The 6,540-nt window shown below is 35.9% G+C and overlaps 1 pseudogene; it reads right to left on the reverse strand.

Moving 5' to 3' along the window:
• Window positions 1-3,895: 3,895 nt before the first annotated feature.
• Window positions 3,896-5,800, reverse strand: LOC107007009 (annotated as a pseudogene).
• Between the last annotated feature and the right edge of the window lie 740 nt (window positions 5,801-6,540).

A 6,540-nucleotide genomic window follows, 5' to 3' on the forward strand; every position in this document is an offset into this window, starting at 1 on the left:
TCCACCTTTGGGTCCAAATTTACCCCTTCATTAACGGACCAAAATTAAAAATAATTAAATTATAATGTTTAATTACGTGGCACTCAACCATTGGTTGTAATTTAATTATTTAAAATAATTTAAAACCCACCCATTACCCACCCATTTTAACTAAACCCGCCCCACTTACCCAATTTTAAAAAAACCCATCTAACTAAAAAACCCTAAAACCTTATTCCTCCAATTTTCACAAACCCACGCTCCTTCATTATCTTCTTCTTCTTCTTCATGAAGAAAATGTCAGCTTCTTCTTCGATTTCTTCCCCTGAAGAACTTCAATCTCGTACATGTAAGTGTGGATTTTTGGCAAGATATTATACTGCTACAACTCTTGAAAATGGTGGGTGTCGATTCTACAGATGTGGTCATGTTGGGTCAAATTCTTGTGGTTATTAGAATTGGATTGATGACAAACTTCCACGTCATGTGTCAACCATGATTCATAATCAAAAAGTTGAATTGGATTCAATTCGGAAAGAAAAAAATCATTTGAAGAAGATTGTGGAGGATATGGGTGGCATTGGAGATTCTTATTTGAAGGATATGACTGCCGATGAAATGTCTGAGTTGAATGATATGAATGAAAATGAAATTTCTGATTTGACGAAAGTTTCTGCCTTGAAGGGAAAAATGTCAAATTTGGAGTTGATGGATAAAATTGAGAGTTCAAAGATGAAGAAAATATCTAGCTTGGATGAAAAAGTTTCGAAGTTAGAGTTGAAAGTTCATAAATTGATAAGTTTGCTTGCAGTTTCTTGGGCTATTATTCTTGGTTTTGCAGCTGCCAAGATGATTTAGTGTAGTGCAATTGTTTGTGTTAAGTTAGTGAGCTGCATTTTATTTTGATTATTTGTGAAGATGATGTTGGTTTTTGTTGTGTTTACTAATGAAGAATTATGCAATATTGTTATTACTAATGATACATTGGTGTGTGCATTTTCTGGCAAAGCTACATTTGTTTTGATTGTTATGTCTACTACTTCATTATTAATTTCTCATCAATTTGGCAGTAATTCAGTGATTGTTGCTTCCTCTGTTCAAAGGTGAAAGATATGAATTTCACTATAAACTTGTGACTTTCACTATAAGCTGTTGATAACCCAAACCTGAGGAAGATAAAAAAGACTACAAGAAAACCTACTAGCTAATACTTCCAATGTGTTTTCTTCTGTAAATATGAGTAAGATTTAGGAATGATTTTCCCTCTTATGGGTTGTGGTAATCAGAGGCTAAATTGTTTTGCCTTGCTCTAATTTTTTGCTTTCAATCCCCACACGAAAACTGTGAGAAATCACAGATTGGTTTACACTCTTTTTATGATGGTGGAAGCACATAATCAACACCAAGAGTAATGGAGCAATCAGCAGCTCAAACATAGCGACATAAAACATTTGTTGACTATCACTACCATCTATTTCAGGGTTAATGACACAGCCTAATGATACCTAATTAAATAAGGACTCTATCTGCTGGAAATCTGTCAAAACGCGGCTGGATCGACGGACCACGCGACGGATCGTCGTGGTCACGAAGGACCGTCATGGATTCCGTCGACCCATACTTGTGCAATTTCTTCTACTGCTCTCCTTATTACCCTCGATGGTAGGTATGACAGATCGTCACAGGCACAACGGTCCGTCGAGAGTCTCCGTTCCAAAATACTTGAACTCTTGGAATTCGAGTACTAGGACTACTTCTCTAATCTTCATGACGAACCAGCAGGACGGACCGTCACGGCTACGACGGTCCGTCACACACGGAAAATTTCTTCTGCTGCTCTCTTCATTATCCTCGACGGCAGGTAAGACGGATCGTCACAGGCACAACGGTCCGTCGAGGGTCTCCGTTCCAAAACACTTAAACTCTTGGAATTTGGGTACTTGGACACTTCTCTGATCTTCATGACGAACCAGCAGGACGGACCGTCATGGATACGACGGTCCGTCATGCACTCCGTAACCCCACACCAGAATTTTCCATCTTCCTTCAGCAGTTGCACTACGATGCCACCTACGGACCGTCACGAACACGACGAACCGTCACAATCTCCGTAGGTTGTACTTTTCTATATTTCTTGCTCAAAAACCTCCGCATCTTCAGCTCCACTGACGGAACGTATAGTTATGGATGTTAGGAACACTAACAACTCAAGTATTGAAGAAGCCAAAAAAAGAGTAATGGTGCTTCCTTTCCAGCCACTGTCCTTTGCATTTAATCATATTTTAATGTAAACTAAACAACTCTGCCATTTATTCATACAACTAACTCATTATTTCAATACATTTTCCAGCTCAAATGTTGGACCTGAAAAGAAAACAATCGAGTGAAGCATCTCTAAAAAAATACTATGGTCTGCTCATCAGTTCCACAGACCACGAAACTGCAACAGTTCCACAACCACAAAGTTTCAACAGTTCCACAAAACCACCAAATAATAGAATGCATTCATAAAATTTTCAAGTCACAAAATATTTTCAGCCCACAAAACATTATCAATCTAATTTGTAATGCTTGCCCCTCCAAAAATAGCATTTTAAGAAGTTCCATTGTGCCATTACATACAAAACAAAAACTTTAAATCAATACTTAGCAACTACTTTCTAATGCTTGCCCCTCTTTACCTTAAGCTTGCCAATCTTTTTTTCCTTGTCTTTTTTCAACTGACTTGAGGTCACACATGCTTTGCCTTTCCAAGTTAGCTTTTTTGGTGAGTATGGTAAATTAGTAGGGACAACAACACCATTTTCATCACCCTTAAAACTAATCATTCTTGAACCAATTGGTTGTTGTAGCATCTTCTTCATTTGAAGTCTAGTTTTTTCTTCAGATATCACTCTAGGTGCAAGGACTGTATCCTCATCCTCAGATTCAATACCGTCTTCAACTTCATCCTGATCAACAATTGCAATCAAAGGTTCAATAACTTTTTCTTTTCCATCGTTTTTAGACCTCTTTGGTAGTGCATCAACTTTGTCCTTTGAAACATTTTTTCTCTTTGATTTTGAAGGACCAGCAGCTTCATTGAATTCTTCACTTGATTGATGGCTAGTTTGTCGACTATAAGATGCAACAAATTCAAGAGTTGGCATCAAGATTGGTTCATCTGGGAGAAATTGTCTTCCTTCTTGAAGCTGTAAAATTTGTCAAAGTGTAAGATAAATAATTATACATTGGAAGTAATTAAAAATTGATAAAACATGACTTACTAGGGGACATCTTCTTCGATTATGACCTACAGCACTGCAATTTCCACATGTCATTTGCAATTCTTTTCTACTTTTCGACCATAATCCTTCCCTTTTTCTTGCCTCATCTTTTTCCCTTACTCTCTTTAATTTTGGTCTACCAACCAATTTATGAATTTGTGGTGGTTGCATAGCTTGAGAAAGATCAATTTTCCAGAATTTCTCACCTCTAACAGGTTGAATTTTAGGCTGGTATACAAGCAAGTAAACTTCTTTAGAATACCACCAATGCATCTCATTCAGTGCCTCTATTTTATCATGTTCTAATGCTTTAATAGCACGAGGACATGGTATTCCTGTCAAATCCCATGTCCTACAAGTACACTTCTTTCTAGCAAGATTCACAACATGTCTATCTACACCCTCAACCACCTCATATCCTAAGTCTCCATTAGCAACAACTTGACAACCTTGAGCAATCATTCTGAAATCATGATACAGATCCACAGAATATGGACTATACTCTTCCGTCCACTTCTTACCCTCTTCTTCAAGTTTTTTCAACCTTTTCATAACCTATAGATAACAATGAAATATATAACATGTACATGACATATATAATTATACATGTACTTACATATTACTATCATATTAAACATTAATAGATGTTATCATATAGTTATATAAAATAGCGGCAATACCTTAATTCTAATGTCTTCCAGCATCTTGATTATTGGTTTGGCCCTTGCTTCCAAAATCCATTTGTTGAAAGACTCAGTAAAATTATTATCACAGGAGTAGTTTTTGCAGACAGTGTCAAAAAAGGCCCTGCACCAATGTTGTGGTGGATACTATAAAAGACCTTCGACTGCTTTTTTAGACACAGAACCCATGGACTTTAATTGGTCTTCAAATTTTCTCCATATGTGCTCCAAGCAGACCACCAAAACATCTTCTTCATCTGTACACCACTCCAAGACTTAACCAATTGGCTTCTATGTGTTTTGCACACCATCTATGTTGTGCTTTTGGAAGCAAAGCACTAACAGCACCAACCAAGCCCTGTAACAATAAGAAAAAAATAGAATAGAATAGCTTAAAAAAATTCAAGTGTATACAATAACTATAAATAAAAAACGGTCAAACACTTGCAAAATTACCTTTTGCATATCAGACATTAGTGTCAATCCTTAACCATTTGCCAACCCCAATGAGTTCCTTAGCAACTCAATGAACCATTTCCATGTTCTAATAGTTTCTCTATCCACTACTGCCCAAGCAAGTGGATAGAAATGCTTCATTGAATCTTGACCAAGTGCGACCAATAAAATTCCCTTGAACTTGCCTCTTAAAAAGGTGCCATCTAACCCTATAAATGGTCTCAAACCAGCTATCCAACCACTTTTCAAAGCCTGAATACAAATATACATTCTCAAAAATGTTCTTTGTCCATGTTCCAACAAAGCTCATTTGGATATGTTTATAATTACATCAGTACCAGGATTACTGTCCCTTAACTCTTGAGCATAACCCTCCAATTTATTGAAATCATCAACATAGCTACCATCTAGTTTTTCCAGTACAAGTCTTTTAACCCTCTTCATTTTTGAATAACTAATATTAAGGTTAAAGTTATCATCTACAATCTTTCTCATTTCAGTCACTTTGCAGTTAGGATCATTTTGGACCCTATTCTTAAAGTAGTGTGCTAGAGCTTGTTGAGTAGCTCTTCTATTCTTGAATGCTTCTGGACATGTATGTTTGGTTTGCAAAGTCTTAATTTCAAATCCTTGCCCTTTCTTAACTTTAGAAATAAGACACACAAAAGGACAACCAACAATACATTTATATCTAACTCTAACAGAGTCACTCTTGTCAACTCTAAGGGCAACCTTCCTAGCAATTGAGTAGTAACTTACAACCCTTTTAGCTTCATCAAGGTTCTTAAAACTCATACCTTTTTCCAACTCTTTAATGTTGTCAAGTTGATCATTAATTTCTCTTTTCTTTTCCAACCTAAAGGATTCCAATTCTTCACTATTGTAGTCACTTGGATAAGGCTCATTTTCATCATTTTCTTCCTCACTTGATTCACCTTCAGTTGCAAAATCTATTCCAGCATTCACTGTGACTAGATTAGGTTCATTCAATGTGACTAGATTAGGTTCATTTTCATCATCTTCTTCCTCACTTGATTCACCTTCAGTAGCAACATCTACTGTGACTAGGTATGGTTCATCATTGTGGCTGATGTCAATAGCTGGAACAACATCATCCCCCTCATCTACAGCAAATAATTCAAGTACACCAGACTTAATAGACAGTGCTGTCTGTATTGTTCTTATGCCAGAATCCCCCTCAATCAAATAATATCTCCCAGAAGGTCCTTTGAGTAGAAGTTGTTTGACCTTACTAAAACCTAACTTTTCATGGAACTCTTCACATATGTCTATATATGACAATAAATCTGGATCATACTCCTTCCAAACATGAGTGAATTTTTTAATGTAAATAACATTAGGTGTCAGTACCCACTTGCCCCCATAATAGAATAATAGGTCCACCTTGTCAACCATTCTTCAAGAAAAGGACATTATAGACAAAAAAAAAAAAGAAGAGAAAAGGGCCATATTAGACAACAACAAAATATTTAAAAATACAGAGGAATCTACCAAGAGTAAAAGAATAGGGACCACATGCTTCAAAGTAAAACTTTACATACGCAAAAATATATAATATAATACCTAAAATCTAAAAAAATGGACCATTTAATAATAAAATAATTCATACCTAACAATAGTAAAGGCATATCTGACTAACACAAATTGAAAATTATTATGAAATAAAGGGAGAAACGACGAGTAAAGGCAGAAAAGAACAAACTTGAGACAACAATAAAAAAATACTACTCAAAATCAACATAATAACACACAACACTAACATAAATAGACAACACTAAACAAAATTGTAGTATCACCAGAAGTAATTGTCAAAAAAGCACAGAATACACGAAAAATTAACATAAACTTGAAATCGATTCTCAAAACAAGTAACATCGATTAAAACCTAAATCCTAACTGAAATTTCGAAGTGCACAAAAGTTCTTACTTGAGTTCAAGTCGATTGTGAACGAATTTTCTTCAAGTTGCAAGAGGAAGAAGAAGAAGAAGACAACCTTGAGCGTGGGTTTGTGAAAATTGGATGAATAAATTTTTAGGGTTTTTTAGTTAGATGGGTTTTTTAAAATTGGGTAAGTGGGGCGGGTTTGGGCGGGTTTGGGCGGGTAATGGGTGGGTTTTAATTATTTTAAATAATT

Source organism: Solanum pennellii, chromosome 12, assembly GCF_001406875.1.
Source record: "Solanum pennellii chromosome 12, SPENNV200".
Classification (NCBI taxonomy): domain Eukaryota; kingdom Viridiplantae; phylum Streptophyta; class Magnoliopsida; order Solanales; family Solanaceae; genus Solanum; species Solanum pennellii.